Below are 21760 nucleotides of genomic sequence, written 5' to 3' on the forward strand. Positions count from 1 at the left end.
ACATCCGGACCAATTCCCTTCTTTCACCAACCTCGTCCCAATGAATTGGAGATCTACATTTCCTTCCATAAAATGCCTCAAACCGAGCCATCCCGATTGATGATTAGAAACTATTATTGTAGGTGAACTTCACTAGAGGTAATTTTGGTTCCCAACTGCCTTGGAAATCAATAACCAACTGCCTTGGAATTCAATAACACATGCTCGTAGTAGATCTTCCAAAATTTGAATAACTCTTTCGGACTGACCATCGGTTTGAGGATGAAATGTTTTATTGAATAATAACTTGGTCCCCATCGCTGCATGCAGACTCTTCCAAAAAGATGACGTAAATCTCGGATCTCTGTCAGAAACAATCGATACATGATTCACATGAAGACAAACTATTTCTCGAATATACAACTCGGCATACTGAATCATGGTGAAGGTCGTCTTGATAGGCAGAAAATTCGCTGATTTCGTAAGACGATCGACTATCACCCATATGACATTAAACCCTCTAATCGTTTTCGGCAATCTCACAACAAAGTCCATCGTAATATTTTCCCATTTCCACTCAGGAATAGGGAATGACTTAAGTTTTTCAGCTGGCCTCTGATGCTCTGCTTTAACTTGCTGACAAGTCAAGCACTCGGATACATATCTCAGAATGTCTCTCCTCATGTTTGGCCACCCATATAACAACTGCAAATCTTTGTACATTTTTGTGCTTCCCGGATGAATGGAATATGGTGTCTCATGAGCTTCCTTCATAATGAAATCTCTCAAAGAATCATAAGTAGGAACCCATAAACGATCTCGATATCGAACTATACCATCCACCTCAGAATATAGCTTCCGGCCCTTGGCTTCATCTCTAGTTCTCCATTTTTGCAACTGCTCATCAGTAGACTGCCCATCAAGGATTTTATCTCTCAAAGTCGAGTGTACTAATAATGTAGCAAGATTAAGAGCCTCGCCCCTAGCATAGAATGTAAGCTCAAACCGCTGTATCTCGGACTGCAACGGTCTTTGGAGTGATAATTGAGTGATAACTGCTGTTTTTCTACTCAACACATCTGCCACAACATTAGCTTTCTCCGGATGATAGCTAATCTCACAGTCGTAGTCCTTTACTAACTCAAGCCATCTACGCTGTCTCATATTCAGTTCCTTTTGGGTGAAGATGTATTTCAGACTTTTATGATCGGTGAATATTTTGCACTTCTCCCCATAAAGGTAATGTCTCCAAATCTTCAATGCAAAAACTACTGCCGCAAGCTCGAGATCATGAGTAGGGTAGTTTTTATCGTGAATTTTCAACTGTCTCGACGCATAAGCTATAACTCGGTCATTTTGCATCAGAACTGCGCCCGAACCAAGTTTAGAAGCGTCGGTATGTAGAACATACTCCCCTTGCCCCAATGGCATAGATAATACTGACGCTGAAATCAAGGCTTGCTTCAACTTGTCAAAACTGTCTTGACACACTCGGTTCTCCAAACAAACTTTGCATTCTTCTTTGTCAAGGCGGTCATAGGCACCGCTATGGATGAGAGCCCCTGAATAAACTTGAAATAATAGCCAGCTAGTCCCAAGAAACTGTGAATCTCGGTAACACTCTTGGGTACTGGCCACTCTTTCACTGCCTCCACTTTACTTGGATCAACTTCAACGCCATCACTAGAAATGATGTGGCCTAAGAAAGCCACTCTATCAAGCCAAAACTCGCACTTGCTGAATTTTGAATAAAGCTTTCTGTTTTGTAGTACTTGCAGTGCTGTCGTCAAATGACGACTATGCTCCTCTTTATTCTTCGAATAGATCAATATATCATCAATGAAGACTATAATAAACTGATCTAGATATTGCTGAAATACGCGATTCATGAGATCCATGAAGATCGGTGGTGCGTTAATCAGACCGAATGGCATGACCATAAACTCGTAGTGCCCATATCTAGTACGAAATGCGGTCTTATGCACATCCGACTCTTTCACTTTCACCTGATGGTACCCAGATCGAAGATCAATCTTAGAAAATATCGATGCTCCTTGCAACTGATCAAATAAATCTTCAATTCTTGGCAGTGGATACTTATTCTTGATAGTGACCCTATTAAGCTCTCGATGATCAATGCAAAGACGCATACTGCCATTCTTATTCTTCACAAATAATACCGGTGCTCCCCATGGAGAATAACTAGGGCGAATAAAACTTTTTTCTAGCAGTTCTTGGATTTGATCTTTTAAGTATTTAATTTCAGCGGGTGCTAGAAGATAAGGTACTTTAGATATAGGTACTGTGCCCGGCATTAACTCAATAAAGAATTCTACTTCACGATCGGGTGGAATGTCAGAAACGTCCTCGAGAAAGACACTAGGAAAATCTCTGACAATAACAACATTCTCCAATTTCTGACTGATAGGAGCATGTGCGGTAGTGACAGATGTTAGGAAAGCTTGGCATCCACCTTTAATAAGCTTCCTCGCACATAGACAAGAGATAATGTGCGACATTTTTTTGTTTCTCGCTGCTTTAAAGATAAAAGATTTACCACTAGGCGGTCGAATAGACACTGATCTCTGACGAAAATCAATCGAAGCTCCATTCGCTGATATCAATCCTTTCCAAGTATAATATCAAATTCAGGCATATGAAGCACAATAAGATCTGCTCGAACCACATCTTGGAATAAACGAAGCTCCAGATTCTTGACAATTTTAGACCTGAGCATTTGATCACCGGAAGGAATAGAAACTTTAAAACCCAAACCCATATCTTGAGGAGTAATATTCAGTCTTTCGATGAAGGTTTCAGATATGAATGCATGTGTAGCTCTCGAATCTAGTAGTGCATATATAGCTATGCCTTGAATGATAATCCTCTCTACGGCGAAAACGTCTTTTAAATCTTTTCGTGTTGAAGCTTAAGGAATTTCTATCATTAATTTTCCAAAAGTTATGTGAAGATTGTGCGTTGAACTTACGCATTTCTTGAAAAATTGCGTTTTTGCCCTTCAATTTTTTGAAATTTGCATTTTAGTCCCCAAATTTTTGAATTATTACAATTTAACCCTTATATTTTCAAAACTATTCATTTTAGTCCTTCGAAATGATTCAGCCACTTGACTTTGACCATGTGGATCACCTTGTTCAGGAACCTCCTCTCATGCCTATTCAATATCTGAGTGGGTCTCTCCTCGAAAGATAGGTTCGGCGTCAACTATAGTGGCTCATAATTCAGTAAATACGAAGGGTTCGACATTTACGTCTACAGCATCGAGACGTGGAACACATTATGAACTCCCGCCAGATTCGGTGGTAATGCAAATACACCTTTCATAGGTGCGACTTTCACAAATACATGATCCCCTACTGCGAATTCAAGATCCCTATGCCGCTGATATGCATAACTCTTTTATCGGTTCTGAGCGGTCTTCCTGTCTCGGTTCTTGACCATTAACTCTGCAGCCTGATTGACAATATCTGGCCCCAACTCTGCCCTCTCTTCTATATCATCCCAATAAACTGGTGACCTACACTTCTTCCCGTACAATGCCTCATATGGAGCCATACCGATAGATGCCCGGTAATTTTTGTTGTACGTGAACTCCACGAGAGGTAGCTTCGGCTCCCAGCTGACCTGGAAGTCGATCATGCAAGCTCTGAGTAAGTCTTCCAATATCTGAATCACCCTCTCTGATTGACGTCGGTCTGAGGATGGAAGGCAGTACTAAATAGTAGCTAGTCAATTTCTGATGCAGACTCTTCCGGAATGCGGACGTGAACCTCGGATCCCTGTTTGACATGATGGACACTAGAATCCCGTGCAGTCTGACTATCTCTCTGATGTACAGCTATGTGTACTGAGTCAGGGTGAAAGTCTTCCTGATCGGTAGAAAGTGTGCTGACTTAGTGAGACGATCAATTATCACCCATATGGCATTACATCCTCATGTCGTCCTCATAAGCCCAGTCACAAAATCCATTGTAATGTTCTCGCATTTTCACTCGAGAATAAGGAGTGCTCTCAGCTTCTCTGCAGCTCTCTGGTGCTCTACCTTGACCTGCTGACACGTCAAATACTCGGAGACAAAATGCAGAATATCTCACTTCATGCCCGGCCACCAATAGAGAGTCTGTAGATCCTTATACATATTCGTACTCCCCGAATGGATGGAGTATGGGTGTTGTGGGCTTCACTCATGATATCCGCTCTCAGGGAATCACTGCAAGGAACACACAGTCGGTCATGATATCTGACTATGCCATCCCCAACTGTATACATACTCAGGCCCTTCGACTCATCCTGATGTCTCCACTTCTGTAACTGCTCATCAGAAGTCTGTCCCGTTCGAATCATGTCTCTCAGTGTTGACTGTACTGTTAGGGTAGAAAGACTAGGGGTATTGCCCCTGGCATAAACTGCAAGCTCAAACCTCTGAATCTCTGCCTGCAGCGGTCTCTGTACCGACAACTGAGTGATCACTGCATTCTTCCTGCTTAGGGCATCTGCAACCACATTATCCTTATCCGGATGGTAGCTAATGTCACAGTCGTAATCCTTCACTAGCTCTAGCCACCTCCGCTGTCTCATGTTCAGCTATTTATGTGTGAAGAAGTACTTCAGACTCTCGTGATCAGTGAAAATCCTGCACTTCTCCCCATATAGATAATGCCTCCATATCCTCAGGGCGAATACTACTGCTGACTCCTGCACTTCTCCCCATACAGATAATGCCTCCATATCCTCAGGGCGAATACTACTGCTGCTAGCTCGAGGTCATGAGTCGGATAATTCTTGTCATGGACCTTCAACTTTCTGGATGCATAGGCTATAACCCTGTCATGCTGCATCAGAACTGCGCCCAAACCGATCTTCGATGCATATGTAACAAGCACAAACTCTCCTTGTTCTAATGGCATAGCTAGAACTGGCTCTGAAGTCAATGCCTGCTTCAGTCTGTCAAAACTCTCGTGGCACTCTGATCCCTAGATGAATTTGGCATTCTTCTTCTTCAAGGTGATCATAGGCACCGCGATAGAAGAGAAGCCATGAATGAACTTCTGTAATACCCAGCTAGACCCAAGAAGTTGCGGATCTCTCACACTCTTCGGCACTGGCCATTCTCTGACTGCCTCAACGTTTCTGGGATCAACCTCCACTCTATCTCGGGATATAATGTGGCCTTAGAATTCAACTATGTCTAGCCAAAACTTGCACTTACAAAACTTGGCATACAACCGTCTGTCCTGTAAAGTCTGCAGTACGGTCCTCAGATTCTAAATTTTTCCTCTCTGCTCTTCGAATAAATCAGTATGTAATATATAAAAACTACGTCGAACTGATCCAAATACGGATGAAACACGTGATTCATGAGATCCATGAAGATCGTTGGTGCGTTCATCAGTCCGAAGGGCATCATCATAAACTCTTAGTGCCCATAACGCATCCTGAAATCCGTCTTATACACGTCAAACTCTCTTACCTTCAGCTGGTGGTATCATGATCGGAGATCTATCTTCAAGAATACTGATGCTCCCTGAAGCTGATCAAATAGATCCTTGATCCTGGGCAGTTGATACTTATTATTGATTGTGACTCGGTTCATATCTCTGTAGTCGATGCAAAGCCGCATACTGCCGTTCTTCTTCTTAACTAACAGTACCGTTGCACGCCATGGAGAAAAACTCTGGCAAATGAAACCTTATCTAGCAAATCATATATTTGATCCTTCAGCTCTTTCATTTCTGCAGGTGCTAGATGATAGGGTGCCTTAGAGGTCGGAACTGTACCTGGAAACATCTCAATAGCAAAGTCCACCTCTATGTCTGGTGGAATGCCTGACACGTCGTCCGAGAAACACTGGGAAAATCCCTGACCAACTCGACGTCCTCTAGTCTCTGATAGACTGGCTCAGTCACTGTCACAATACAGACCAAAAATGCCTGGCAGCCTCTCCTCATGAGATTTCTCGCATTGATGCAAGAAATGATGTGCGGCATCTGCTTGTGTCTAGCTTCCTCAAAAAAAAATGGTTGATTGCAGAGTGGTCGGACCGATACTGACCTCAGTAAAAAATCTATGGCAGCTCCGTTCAAAGAAAGCTAGTCCATACCAAGAATAATATCAAACTCCTATAATGGTAGCACAATCAGGTCTGCTTGCACCGCATTTTTCTGCAACTGAAGCTCCAATCTCTTCAAGATCTCAGAAGTAAACATCTGATCTCCGGATGGAATCAAAACTCTGAATCCCAAATCCAAAGCCTCTGGAATGATTCCTAGTCGTTTGACAAATTACTCGGATATAAATGAATGAGTAGCTCGGAAATCTAGCAATGCATATGTGGCTATACCTGAAATATATATCCTTCATGCGACAAAACATACCATCAAATCTGATCGTGTTGAAACTTAAGAGATTTTCTATTAGTAATTTACCCAAAATCCTCAAATAATTACTGATTAAATTCTAGGTGTTCCATTAAAATTTTCATAACTTACCCAAAAATTTCCAGAAATTGCAATTTGATCCCTAAAGTTTCGAATTTATCCAATTTGGCCCTTCAACTTTTCAAAAATTCCAATTTTAGTCCTCATAAAATTTCGAATTTAGTCCAGTTAGGTTCCTGTATTTTAGGTTATTGCATTTAGGTCCTAATACCCTTTATCAATTCAATTCAATCCTTAAGTCCCACCAATTAGAACATGCAACCTAATTTATTCTAGGTTCTCGAATCTCCAAAAATAATTCCCACAACCAAAAATAACAATCCAACAAACAACGTAACATACCATGCAATCCCGGCGAAAACTAAAAAATAAATTTCAAATGTAAGGGTTACCGGTGATAAGTGTAGAGTCAGGCTCGGACTCTGCTTCCTCTGCGTTCATCACATAGGCCTTGCCAGTCGTGGGGCCCTTGTTCTTAGGTTAGTCAGCTGCTTTATGGCCTCCTCCTTGCACACAGAGCACCTGAAAGTTCCCCACATACATCTGACGTAGTGTAACTTGTTGCATTGTTTGCACGGCTGTCCTTCTTCCGGCTTAGGATCCCCTGGAGCCTGTGGTGGCCTCTGCTGTCCGGGCTTTGGAACTGACCCTGGGGCTTCTGCTGCCCCTGATGCCTCGGTGGCCAGTGAACTGTCTCTTATATGGCTGCGAGCTAGGCTGGACCTGATGCCTCTTCCACTGCACCTTCATATCAATGTCTCTCAAGGCCTGCTCCGCCTGAAACGCACAAGCGGTGGCCTCATCATAGCTAGCCGGTCTCATCAACATTACATCTCGGCGCAAGGTAAGTTAGAGTCCATCCATAAAGTGCCTTAAATTCTGAGCGGCATCCATCGCAATAAGGGATACAAAGTGACAACCCCTGTTTAACTTCCTGATTATTCTGCCATAGACGAGTCCCTCTGTCGAAGACACATGAACTGTCTCGTCAGACATCCCCTGACATCCGCTAGAAAATATTTGTCGTAGAAGATAACATTGAACTTACCCCAAGTAAGGGTAGCCAAGTTCACTCCCTGAGCAGCTCCCTCCCACCATAGGGATGTGTCATCCCTCAGCATGTAAGTGGCGCACCTGACCTGGTCGTCATCCCTCATCTCGAAATACTAAAATGTATCTCCAAAGACCGTATCCAACACTCTGCCAAGAACGCATCAGTAGTACCCCAGAACTCCTTTGGGTTGAGCAGTATAAACTGCTCATAGATGTTTGTCTGGGGTCTGGGAGCCAGCTGTGTCTGCTCCATCAATCTAGCAATACCCTCCAAGATCGGGTAGCTGCATCTCTGGCGGTGGAAGGCCTCTATCGCCTCCAGTAGTTTCATCTGGGGGCGCGTCTGGGAGGCATAGTATCTGAATATAGTCCAAATTATAAACGTAACTCATCATGCAATTAAATATAGTTTTTAAAACATATAATCCTTAAATCGTGTAAAAAGCTAAACATGTACCGTAAATCGCTGAAAAAAAAACATGTATCATGTAGACATGCAGGTGATGGCATAAAACTTTCAAAACATTTAAAACATGTAAACTTATAGAATTGAGGATTGAAAACTGAGCTACTGAAGCTGGTGGTGGCACAACTCTATACATGACCCTTGCTCTGATACCAACTGAAACGTCCACCAGAATATTTTTTCTGCAAGCAAAATTTTTGAAAATGACACTTTTATGCATGCATGCAATAACAGCTGAAAATTATGCATCTTTAAAATAAAGGGTTTCAATACTGGTAAAACACTGCAGCTAAAATATGTCCAAAAATCATGTCGAATTAACATGTAAAAAGAACAATGTATAAAAATGTCCAATAACACTCCTAACACATAATATGTAATGTACGGAAAATATGGTCCTTGGGTTTGCGTGCACACATCCAACCCCGTCTACTCAGTCTTCGGCGCCTCCAACCTCCTCATCAATATTCTCACCTATATCATTCACACCTAGTGATTCTAAAGACTCAACACGCAAAAATCGTTATAAAAAATACATATATAATATGTAGCAGTGAAAAGTATTGTACTTAAATAAGTTTCATGGTCTTAAAAGGGTGAACATAAGCGTAACATAAACATAAACGTGTCAGAGACATGCATCAACATATCAGCATATATATATTCCTTTTCTTTATTTGTATTCAGTTCATTACCTGTGACTTTCGTACCGTCGTATTATTCGATGGATCCATCAACGTATAACCGCGGTACCCGGCGGCGGGGACATCAGTGACAGTATTACCCATCCACTGAGCCTTGTCATCTTATTATCGTATCATCGTATTTAGTTACAACCAACTCCCTTCCTTCAAAACATGTCATCATATTCATTACTTATAAAAATCATGCATATACGTAAATTTTCTTAAAATCTAGCATGTAGCGTATTTTCATATTTCCATAAAAAGTCATATGCGTGATATCATAAACATTTAAAACATGTCAAATTGTGATCAGCGCACCGCCAGGACTGCTAACTCGACCCAGGTGTAAAATGACTGTTTTGCCCCTGGAAACCTTAATTGATCATTTTACCCCTGTACCTCTAAATTTCGACCCGATGCCAACCAAACTCCAAAGAACACCTTAAAACATAATTATAAATGTTTCCTAGGCATAACCTTGAGCCCGTTCCATAACTTGAACTAATTTTTTAAAACTTGTATCGGGGTCCCGGTTTTAAACCAAATCAACCCGAAACTTAACCAAACTTCTCCCAACTTAAACCATGACTCGAACCTACATGACCAGCCCCTAAACCATTCATTCCAGACCCCTTAGGACCTACGAACAATGCCTGAAAGTTGTTGGAATTTTTCTGCGCACCTACCACGAAACCCTAGTATTACCCTAGCCTTGAATTCTCGACTCTTGCCCAAACCAACTACCTAGTGACTCCAGCCTCTTGACACCATGAATTACATCATATAAAACCCTTAAACATGCAGCCATGGCAGCTCCTTACATCAAAGCCATGAAAACTGTGAGTTTCAACAAAGGAGTTGGCATATTTTGTGTCAAACCTTATAAAAATGATACGATATGCTTAATTAAATAATTTCTCATGCAACCACACACACAACAATAATAAATGGCATGAATGATGAGCAAAACAAGAATTATGGCATGCTTTTGCGTTTTAAAAGCTCGAAAACTTGAATATCTATGCGTAGGACGAGCACCAGAGAGACGGAGAAGGAACTTTCTTGAAAAACCTTCAGAAATTCGAAGGTTTGCTGCTAGGGTTTTTCGAATGGGAGGCTGCTGAATGGGAAGGGGCAGCCATGTGGCTGGGGAGAATTTGGTTTAGGGTTTAGTTGTAGGTTTTAAATAAAAATATTAGTGTATAATGGGATCTAATTAAAATAATTAAGTTTAAAAGGATTTTTGGCCCATTATGAAATACAGTATACCCATCAAGCCCAATAACACTCCTAAAAAATATTTTGTTTTGGTATGTTTTTGAAAATATTTCCCGAACCCACAAAAAGTCCTCCGACTAGCTAAAATTTGTATACCGGTTAAAAATATGACCCGACAAGTAAAAATACCCAACCAAGGTCTATTTTCAAAAATCACACTTAATTACACCATATATTTATTTAATAAAAATATTTTTCCTGATTGTCTCCGGTATCCGTTCCTCGTTCGAGCGCGAAATACAACTTAAAACCCTAATGCATGAAACGTTAAATAAACATGACTAACCCACATATCATCCAATAAACATGCATTAAATACATAAATATAATTAAACACATAATTTAAATAAAAATCATAGATTGCATGCAGTGAGGTTACGTAGTTCGAATTTTCTAGACCTTACAACCCCCTTCAGCTATTTAGACTCAGATAGATCTACTGATGGAAGAAGTAAATGAATTTGTTGAGGAGAAGATTAAATTATTTGACGAATGGGTGGAGTTTAGAACAGTCACCTTTGCATCCAAACTGAAAACGAAAGCGGTGCTGAAACGGTTCATAGCTCTTGAAAAAGCTGTTCTTAAACAGGTCAAGACAGTTATCATAGCGGAAGCAATTCAACGACGTGGATATGTTCTTGATCTTCTGAAAATTCAAAAATTATCATCTATGTGTGCTTAACAGAGATCCAATTATTATGCTCAATGTCCAACTGTGTTTAATGATCTAGCATGGATCAATCAACTAGATATGAATCTAGTCTTCTTTCTGATGAAAGTCAGTTCTGGGAAAATGATAATAAGTTGTTTGAACTAGTGATATCTAAGAGTCAGAAATCAAGCATCTCATCAAATCAGTCAGCTCCAATAAAGCCAAATGAAACTGATGCAAAAGAACTCCAGTCTATCAAACCATCAGTTACTCCCTCCTCTCCTTCCATGAAGACCATCTCTTTATCAAATGTAGAAGAAGTTGTTTAATCGATTGCACAACAACAAATTGAAGATACAGACGATGACCTTCCACTTAGTTCACTTCTCTCTACTTCTACCTCAAAACAATCTTACTCCATCATCCCTATTGAAAACATTTCTTCACTAATGGACATTATATTCTGTTGCTAGAATCTGCTGAAATTTCTTTCATCAGAGAAATCACTGAAGAAATCGTTGAGATAGCAATGGCTGAGCATGGTAAATCAGAATCTTCTGATCTAAAAGTTGCCAAGGTTGATCAGTCAGGACCCTCTACCAGCAAGTCTATTGAATTAGCTGGTCCGTCCTCAAAAGAACTGCCTTCGATCAATCCATCTTCTCCTGATCAAGACTTTACTGATGATACCACGTTAGATCACGCCATCTCCAGCCTAACTGCTATCTCCTCTTCCATTACTGCTTTGAAACGTTTCAATCTCAATACTGAAGAAGCTCTAGAATCTTTTAAAGATAAGATGCTTAGAGATGTGTCGAATCTATCCAGAAGTTTAATTGCTATATTCAGCCAATTGGATCAGATAAAGAAGGCACATGCAACAACTGCTACTCATCTTGGTGGACAAATTCAAGCCAACCATTTTCAGATTTGCACCAAGATAGAGGAAGTTCAGTTCAATTTCATTTCTAAGCTCGACAACGTTAGTTCTCAACTGAATTATGTTCTCACTAATCTCATGTCTCCTACAGTTGCCAAAAAAGAGGAAGAGCAAGAGAAGACATCCGAGAAAGAAAAGAATTCAACTTGATCTAGTCAGTTTAGAAAATAAATTGTTATGTTCATGTTCTAGATAAATCAGTTTATTATTCAAGAAGTTTGGTAATCAGCATTGGAGTAATTCATGCGAATATTAATCATATTTTTTTTACAATATTTTGTCAAACATCAAAAAGAGAAAAATTGTTGGGACATATAATTTTGGTGTTTAATAGATAAATATAACCTAACTGATCGTCAGCCAAGCCAAACTGAAATCGGATAACCTAACTGATTACCAGCCAAGCAGAAACTGAAATCAGATAGCCTAACTGATCACTATCCCAAACTGATTAAGAGACTTCTCAGTTAATTCAAACCGAAAGGCTATCAATTTTTACAAGATAGATTCAAAGATCTTTTTCAATCAATGATTAAGGATCAGAACTTGAAGTCATACAGCTTTTGGTTATACCAATTAGTGTTAACGATCTGAGTGATAGGTTCTGCCAAAAGCCAACTGATACCAGAAAAGACGATGAATCGATAACTAGTACATCTGCAGTCATGAACGGATATTTTTTGTACAGGTTACCGTTGAAGATTGAGACTATATATGGGATTAATTGTGAAACGTATGCTATTCTTATTGATTTACAAGTACTAAATTTTTTTTTTACTTACCACGAAAACGGCCGAACCCTTAACAATACATAAAAATATTTTTATAAAATATTTTGCATCATTTAAAATAAACCAATCAACTAGTATTTGAAAAATAAAGGAAATATCTCAAAACATAAAATCATCAAACGTTTGCCAAACCTAAAATGCGATAAATTTGAAAAATATCATCCTCTCAAAAACCACTCATAAGCATAAATAAATAATCTTAAAAATCTTTAACGTGAATCATAAACGTAAATCATAATTGCGGAAAAGTAGAAGCGCTGGTCCTCGGGTTATTTGCACCTTCAGTCCAGTCAGGTCAACCATCAAGACCTCCATCAAACTCACCTGAATCCATCACACCTAGTGAGTCTAAATAATCAACACACCATAATCTTTATAACAAATAATACGTATAAAATCACAAACAACAGTGAAAATACTTTTATGTAAAAATAACATTTTCATGACATGCATAACATAAACCTCAACTTTTTTCCTTTATCGCATTCATAACATGTATCCTTTTATCATGATCATAAACATTTTTCTTTTTTATTGAATTCAGATCGTTAATTGTGACTTTCCTCATCCTCAAAAGTCGATGGATCCATCTACATGTAACCACAGTACTGGGCGGCGGGCACATCAGCGACACTTTCTCGTCAACTGAGCCTTGTCCTATCCTCATCGAATGGAAATACGATCGTCAGGCTCCCTCTAGAGCCTTATCCCATAAATGGGCTCTTTTTGGGGCATTTTCCCTCACGATATCCCCATTCTTATCCTCATAACCTCAAGAGTCACAATTACTTCACTTCATTCAACATTTTACCTTTTCATCACTTTATAAAAATCATGCATTTAATATCCTTCTTCATTTTAAAAACAAGCATGCAACATATCCTTTTTAACTTTATCGTTTCGTCATAAATTCCATAAATGAATCATAAAATTCCATAAACATTTAACATAAACATTTTAAAATGTAAAGTCCTTAAACATTCAAAATAATCATAATAGCACATAAAACAGCATTCCGAGAACTGCCATGACGTTTACTAATTTTCGGGTGTAAAATTATCGTTTTACCCCTAGACGTAAAATTTCACGATTCTGACTTTGTTTTAAATTTCTTTGACTCTAACATGTCCCACCTAATTATTTAAGCATGAATTAATTTTCTCATAATTTTATTTAGCTTGAATAATAGACTTTTTAATTTATCTTTAATTATTCGTTTTTAAAGCGTTTTAATCCCGAATAATTTCAAACTCAAATATAAAATTCCTAACTTTAAAGCTTAGCCTTTTGATAAATATTTGACCCTCGTGACCCTGACTCGATCCCCGTGAGCCATGTTACTATTATTTTTCTCAAAGAAAACCCTAATTCGAACCTACTTGATCACCCTTGAGCCATCTTGAAATTCCATCGAGCCCAGCCCGAGTTACCCCAAGCCAGCCCCTTGCTAACCCTTCTGTGAACCCTACTGGACTGACATGACTCCATGAACTAGACCCTAGCCCCAACCGTGAGCCACAACCCCAGCTGCAAGATCTCGGTCGTGACTCCCTTGCGACAAGGACTTTGTTTGGCACGCCTAGGACCTAGCCGACGACCCAGCCCCTGAACCAATCTCTCAAGCACCTTCCTAGGATCCTAAGTACTCGACCTAGCCAAGCCCCTGAACCATAGACCGAGATCGCTTCCCTGTACAAGCCGTGCAACCCTGCGCGATTGCACTTGGGCTCTCGGGTAGGAGTCCTAGCCTGCTAGGACTCCTCCCAACCCTCACGACTCGAGTCCTAGCATGGCTAGGACTCTCTCCTTGACCTTTCACCGACCCTGGCTAACTATTGGACTCAAGCCGTGACCGAGCCAACGCCCAAGTCCCCCAACCGATCACAAAAAATTCACATGACAGCACCTTCCGTACCAGCTAGCTTCGTTCGTGTTTTCAGCGTGTAGGGTGGGTGTTCTAGGACTCAAACTTGTGTAAAAACCTTTCTTGATCATAACCTAAATCATGGCAGCCCCTTAACACATACAAAACATGATTTTGGATCAAAAACTCATAAGTTTAATACATGTAGGTGCAATAATACGAAAATAAATATGAGAACTCTATGCTTTTTATACAAACGTTATTTAAAACCATAATACGATGTGATAGATAAAAAAAAAAAGAAGATTAAGGCATGCTTTTGCGGTTTAATCGCACGATTTTACGTTGAAGACGAGGAGGGTCTAGACTTGAATTTCCTTAGAAACTTTCGAACATTTCCTCTCAATTCAGATGTGTGTGCTATGTGTTATTGGGGTGGAAGGAGTTTTGATGGTGATAGGAGAGTGGGGCGTGCAACAATGAGGTTTAGGGTGGGGTTTTTGCACTTTAAATACTCACTTAATCAACTAACAAGGCTTAGGCATATTAAGGGTTTAATTAGGCTCATTAGTCTTTATTTAAATTATAAAAATACTTTTGTTTAATAAAGTTTGTGAATTTATTAGCCGGGTTGCCAAAACGTTCGTATTTTTGTTGGAAAATCAACACCGATAAAATTTACGTCCCGACGTATAAAATCACTTCAAAAACCCTTATTTTCAAAAATATGAAAAAACATCAATCATATTTTAAATAATTAAAAACAATTATTTAATAAAAATATTTTTTATTTTTCAGCCATCGATCTCCGTTCCTCGATCGGAACTCGAATAATCCTTAAAAATACAGTTTTATGCATAATGACAATAAAATCCTATTTAACATATAATCATGCATGTCACATAATCAATTAAGCAATTAAAATAAATTAATTTGTCATTTTTCATATTTCCTAGATTTGCATACTGTTGGATTACGTCGTCTTAATTTTTGGACTTTACAAGTTGGAACAGCCATAAGCAGTTCTTATTGATGTAAAAAAAAATCCCAAAAAATCTTTATCAGATATATCACAATCAGATCAAAGAAGAATCACCAAACTTATTGATTATTTATCTGGTCATTTCAAGGATCATATTGGTGCGCAAATTCTTCTATGTAAATCAGATAAACTCTAATGCTCTAAGTTTTCAGTTTCACTAAGAGTTTCAGTTAGGCAGTGTTAAGTTCTAACTGAAGTGGATAATTGAAAATCACTTGTAATTACCAAAGTCTTTTAGTACATACCTTCGTTGAGGAAGAAGGGCTGATGACATAAGAGTGTTGAATTCTCCGAACATCCATAAACATTCCTGCGTTCATTTATCATGCTGTCTATCTTCTATTAATTACCCAACTGAATAGGCTTTCGTTCAAATCAGTTTCAGTAAGTCTTCTTCCGTACAATTGATACTGATAGATTTATGGAAAACTCTATTGACAAGAAGAAAGTTTCAGCATTGTTAAAACAATTAAAAGTATTCTAAGAAAATTTATTCACTCCCCCCTCTAAATTTCATAACTCGATTCTGACAAGAAATTATAACTTTTATCATATATTTTACAAATTTAGTGTCTAATGTTTTTTACAAAAGTACTTACCAAAAAAAAAAATCCTACTATGTAAAGTTTGCAGAATAATGGATTAAAATTTAATGAAAACTTAAAATGTAAACCGTTAAATTAAATTTTTAGTGGAGACATATTTTTAAGTATTTATCAGATTTCGAGGATATATATCCATAGTTCTAGGCGAATCAAAGTCAATTCTTTCACCAGCGCATTAATATATCTAGGGATTTGCCTATGTTTCCGAACAATTTACCTCCACAAATTAGCAAGTATTTATCTATTTTCCATTTTCCAAAATTCAAAAGAAAAGAGAAAATAATCTGTCCTCTAAATTTTTATGTTTGCTTTTTTGGTTATAGAACTTATCAAAGTTGTATTGAAGTCCTGAAATTTTTTTATTTTAATTTGATGGTTTTTTGTCTTATTTCATGAGTGTTGACGTGTGTAACACGCATCAGTAATTTTCATTATCACATCAACGTTATAGAGAATAATAGTAAAAATCAACAAAATACAAATTTACGGTACAAAAAACAACTTTGACTAATAAGAGTACAAGGAAAAAGCTGAAAACTTATTTAAGTATGAGTTTAGTTCATTTACAAGAAAAATATATGTGTAAACATAAAGAGAACCACACAAGAAACATCTCGAGTTTCATTTTAAATTAAATAAATTAGTTGTTAAGAACAATGACCTGTTGTTGTCAATGGTAATGAAAATGTGAGAAATCCAAGTGAGACGTAAAAAAAAGAGAAAATAAAATGTAATAAGATCCTAAATGTGAACGACTCAAATAAACAAAATAAGAAGATCATAAGAAAAAACAAGACAAGTAGTGATTAATCAACATCAAATCTGATGATGAAAAATAAACATGAAAATCATATATGATAATGATATTATTGAATTTAATCGAACAAATTAAAGATACAGAAAAATTAAAAAAAATCAAACAAAAAATTCGAAAAAGATATTGATTGATTAAAAAATAAACAAAAAATATTAGAAAAATTAAATCATGTTTGTTTGAAATGATAGAAAAATTGTAAAATAATATTTGTTATTGAATAATTTGTGAAAAATTATGTGTCTACGTTGATTAGCAAATTTCCGATCAATATTTATAATACACTTAAGTTCGTTATCACGTGCAACGAGTTTTGCTATTATTATGTATAAATATATCAGCACTCGAAGAATATGGAAATCACGAAACATAAAAAATGATTCTCCTTCTGGCCTTGATTTTGCTTGTTGTCATCTTCTTCCTCTTCAAAAACCCAAAAAATGCAGGGAAATCCCATCTTCCGCCGTCTCCTCCGGGACTGTTCATCATTGGAAACCTTCACCAATTCGACGGCGTCAATACTCACCTCTATCTATTCAAGCTCGCCAAAACATATGGTCCTCTCATNTGTCATTTTTCATATTTCCTAGATTTGCATACTGTTGGATTACGTCGTCTTAATTTTTGGACTTTACAAGTTGGAACAGCCATAAGCAGTTCTTATTGATGTAAAAAAAAATCCCAAAAAATCTTTATCAGATATATCACAATCAGATCAAAGAAGAATCACCAAACTTATTGATTATTTATCTGGTCATTTCAAGGATCATATTGGTGCGCAAATTCTTCTATGTAAATCAGATAAACTCTAATGCTCTAAGTTTTCAGTTTCACTAAGAGTTTCAGTTAGGCAGTGTTAAGTTCTAACTGAAGTGGATAATTGAAAATCACTTGTAATTACCAAAGTCTTTTAGTACATACCTTCGTTGAGGAAGAAGGGCTGATGACATAAGAGTGTTGAATTCTCCGAACATCCATAAACATTCCTGCGTTCATTTATCATGCTGTCTATCTTCTATTAATTACCCAACTGAATAGGCTTTCGTTCAAATCAGTTTCAGTAAGTCTTCTTCCGTACAATTGATACTGATAGATTTATGGAAAACTCTATTGACAAGAAGAAAGTTTCAGCATTGTTAAAACAATTAAAAGTATTCTAAGAAAATTTATTCACTCCCCCCTCTAAATTTCATAACTCGATTCTGACAAGAAATTATAACTTTTATCATATATTTTACAAATTTAGTGTCTAATGTTTTTTACAAAAGTACTTACCAAAAAAAAAAATCCTACTATGTAAAGTTTGCAGAATAATGGATTAAAATTTAATGAAAACTTAAAATGTAAACCGTTAAATTAAATTTTTAGTGGAGACATATTTTTAAGTATTTATCAGATTTCGAGGATATATATCCATAGTTCTAGGCGAATCAAAGTCAATTCTTTCACCAGCGCATTAATATATCTAGGGATTTGCCTATGTTTCCGAACAATTTACCTCCACAAATTAGCAAGTATTTATCTATTTTCCATTTTCCAAAATTCAAAAGAAAAGAGAAAATAATCTGTCCTCTAAATTTTTATGTTTGCTTTTTTGGTTATAGAACTTATCAAAGTTGTATTGAAGTCCTGAAATTTTTTTATTTTAATTTGATGGTTTTTTGTCTTATTTCATGAGTGTTGACGTGTGTAACACGCATCAGTAATTTTCATTATCACATCAACGTTATAGAGAATAATAGTAAAAATCAACAAAATACAAATTTACGGTACAAAAAACAACTTTGACTAATAAGAGTACAAGGAAAAAGCTGAAAACTTATTTAAGTATGAGTTTAGTTCATTTACAAGAAAAATATATGTGTAAACATAAAGAGAACCACACAAGAAACATCTCGAGTTTCATTTTAAATTAAATAAATTAGTTGTTAAGAACAATGACCTGTTGTTGTCAATGGTAATGAAAATGTGAGAAATCCAAGTGAGACGTAAAAAAAAGAGAAAATAAAATGTAATAAGATCCTAAATGTGAACGACTCAAATAAACAAAATAAGAAGATCATAAGAAAAAACAAGACAAGTAGTGATTAATCAACATCAAATCTGATGATGAAAAATAAACATGAAAATCATATATGATAATGATATTATTGAATTTAATCGAACAAATTAAAGATACAGAAAAATTAAAAAAAATCAAACAAAAAATTCGAAAAAGATATTGATTGATTAAAAAATAAACAAAAAATATTAGAAAAATTAAATCATGTTTGTTTGAAATGATAGAAAAATTGTAAAATAATATTTGTTATTGAATAATTTGTGAAAAATTATGTGTCTACGTTGATTAGCAAATTTCCGATCAATATTTATAATACACTTAAGTTCGTTATCACGTGCAACGAGTTTTGCTATTATTATGTATAAATATATCAGCACTCGAAGAATATGGAAATCACGAAACATAAAAAATGATTCTCCTTCTGGCCTTGATTTTGCTTGTTGTCATCTTCTTCCTCTTCAAAAACCCAAAAAATGCAGGGAAATCCCATCTTCCGCCGTCTCCTCCGGGACTGTTCATCATTGGAAACCTTCACCAATTCGACGGCGTCAATACTCACCTCTATCTATTCAAGCTCGCCAAAACATATGGTCCTCTCATGTCCATGAAGCTGGGTAAAGTTCAAGTTGTCGTAGTTTCTTCAGCGAAAATGGCGAAAGAAGTTCTAAAAACGCACGACCTCGCCTTCTGCAGCAGGCCGCCTTCTCTTGGCATGCAGAAATTAACCTACGGTGGATTGGATATAGCTTTCTCCCCTTACAGTGATTCTTGGAAGGAGTTAAGAAAGGTTTGTGTTCTTCATTTGTTTAACAACAAACAGGTCCAATCATTCCGGCCGATTCGAGAAGACGAAGTCTTTCGTATGATAAAAAATATAGCAAATTCCAACTCATTTGGTCCAGAAGATGGTGTCAATCTGAGTACGATCGTCCTTGAATTGACTATGACGTTGATCCGTAGGATTGCCTTTGGCAAGCAATCAGGTGAAGAGGAATCGAACAAACGAAAATTCGACGATCTTCTGATTGAGGCTCAGACGCTGCAGGCAGGTTTTTTTGTTTCCGATTATTTACCTTGGTTCAGTTGGGTAGACAAGTTAACTGGGATGTTATCCAGGCTGGATAAGACTTTCAAAGACATGGATGAGTTCTTACAAGGACTGATTGATGAGCATCTGGATCCAAATTACAGGGATAAGACGATGAATACCGATAATATTCTTGACATGTTACTCCAGCTTAAGGAACAGAACTTGCGCTCTATTGATTTGACATGGGATCGTATCAAGGCTGTGCTCTATGTAAGTTATCCCTTCTCATTCTCATGAAAACTCCCCCAACATGGGGTTCTATGATGTTTTTCATTGAATTTAACAGCTGAGACCAAAAATATTAACAAGATTGATTTCTTTATTGTACGCTGTTTTTAGGATATATTTGTAGCTGGAACCGACACGAGTGCATTGTCAATTATCTGGGCTATGACTGCCCTCATGGAAACTCCGCATACGCGCGATGAAGAAACTGCAAGCTGAAATCAGAGAAACCATTGGGAAAAAGGGTTTTGTAAACGAAGATGATGTGCCCAGGCTTCCATATCTCAAAGCAGTGGTAAAGGAGACCTTAAGATTGTACCCACCAGCTCCACTTCAAGTACCTAGAGAATGTATGGAAGAACGCATTGTAGGAGGATACACCATCCCACCTAAAACTTTGGTCCATATCAATTCATGGGCTATTGCAAGAGATCCAGAATATTGGGAAAATCCAGATGAATTCTCTCCAGAGAGATTCTTGAATAGTTCTATCAATGTGGTCGGGCAAGACTTTGAGCTCCTACCTTTTGGCTCGGGAAGAAGGGGTTGTCCCGGGATATCGATAGGGCTGTCAACTATGGAGCTTGCACTTGCCAATCTTGTTTACTCTTTTGACTGGGAGTTGCCTCATGGATTAAAGAAAGATGGCATAGATACTGAAGGCTTGCCTGGGATGGCTATGCATAAGAAAACTCCACTTTGCCTAGTACCGAGAAAATATATTTGTGCTTGAAACCTGATAAGCTAAAAATATATATGATATTATGTACTGAAAATAGGAAAAGTGAATAAATTCCGGGACCTTATACTAACAATGATTTGTTGTGATGTATTTAGACTTGTTACATATAATCGGATAGCTGATCTTCTCGAGATCCCATACCGTTGTATGTTAAAAGCCGAGGTCTTTTGTCTTTCACTATAGCTGCATCAAATGTTTTATCATTTGCGTTAACGATCATAAAACTTTTTGTAGTTATTAGTGTTGTTTTTTCCTACAAATGCAGTGAGAATAAGCTGTACTTTTAATGGTTCCTTGCTTGTAAAAGGCCGAGTTTGTAGGATATTCTTAAAAAGAGACCACCTATTAAAGTGTAAGGATGAGTCGCCTCAATGAAACACTTTTGAATCTAAAATGTGTTCCATGACCAAAACGGACACAAAAAGAATACCAAAATGAAATGATAGGGAAGTGTTATCGTGTAGGTATTGTTGTCTAATTTTATACAAACTTCCAAGAAGTTCGAGATATCATATTCACTTCAAGGATTAGTATATCCGATTGTAGGTTCAAAGCCAAAAGCTATCTCTCTCAATTTGATAAGTTTTTCAATACAAACTCTTTTTTCCACATGCGTTTATGCATTAATTTTATTCATGTGAGGGATTGTTGGAATTTAATTGGTTTAATGAATGGAAATTAAGCAAGGAAATGAAGGAAAACGCGAAATAATAGCACCAGAGGCAAAATCGAGCTCCAAACAAGAATTAGAGACGCTAGAGCGCCCAAAGGAGCGTCCATTGAGACACTCATTTATCCTAATGGTGTCTTATGATGGTTTATTTGTGTCTAATTGACCAAGAGACGCCTGTATGAATGGAAAAACATATCCGTTCAGAATAATAATATTAAATAGAGATGCTTAAATCATTTGAATCTAATTTCTGGAAGAGAATTCTGCAAAAACATTTGCATTCATATTGAGTGTCTTCTTCTTCTTTTTTCTAGACAAGAGAATTTATATAATTTCATTG

The 21760-nt window shown here is 37.3% G+C and overlaps 1 pseudogene; it reads left to right on the forward strand.

Annotated features, from left to right (window-relative positions):
• The first annotated feature begins 19072 nt into the window (after positions 1-19072).
• LOC140963189 (6,7,8-trihydroxycoumarin synthase-like) lies at positions 19073-20924 on the forward strand (annotated as a pseudogene).
• Positions 20925-21760: the final 836 nt, after the last annotated feature.

The sequence above is a fragment of the Primulina huaijiensis genome, chromosome 17 (assembly GCF_012295235.1).
Source record: "Primulina huaijiensis isolate GDHJ02 chromosome 17, ASM1229523v2, whole genome shotgun sequence".
NCBI classification, from domain to species: Eukaryota; Viridiplantae; Streptophyta; class Magnoliopsida; order Lamiales; family Gesneriaceae; genus Primulina; species Primulina huaijiensis.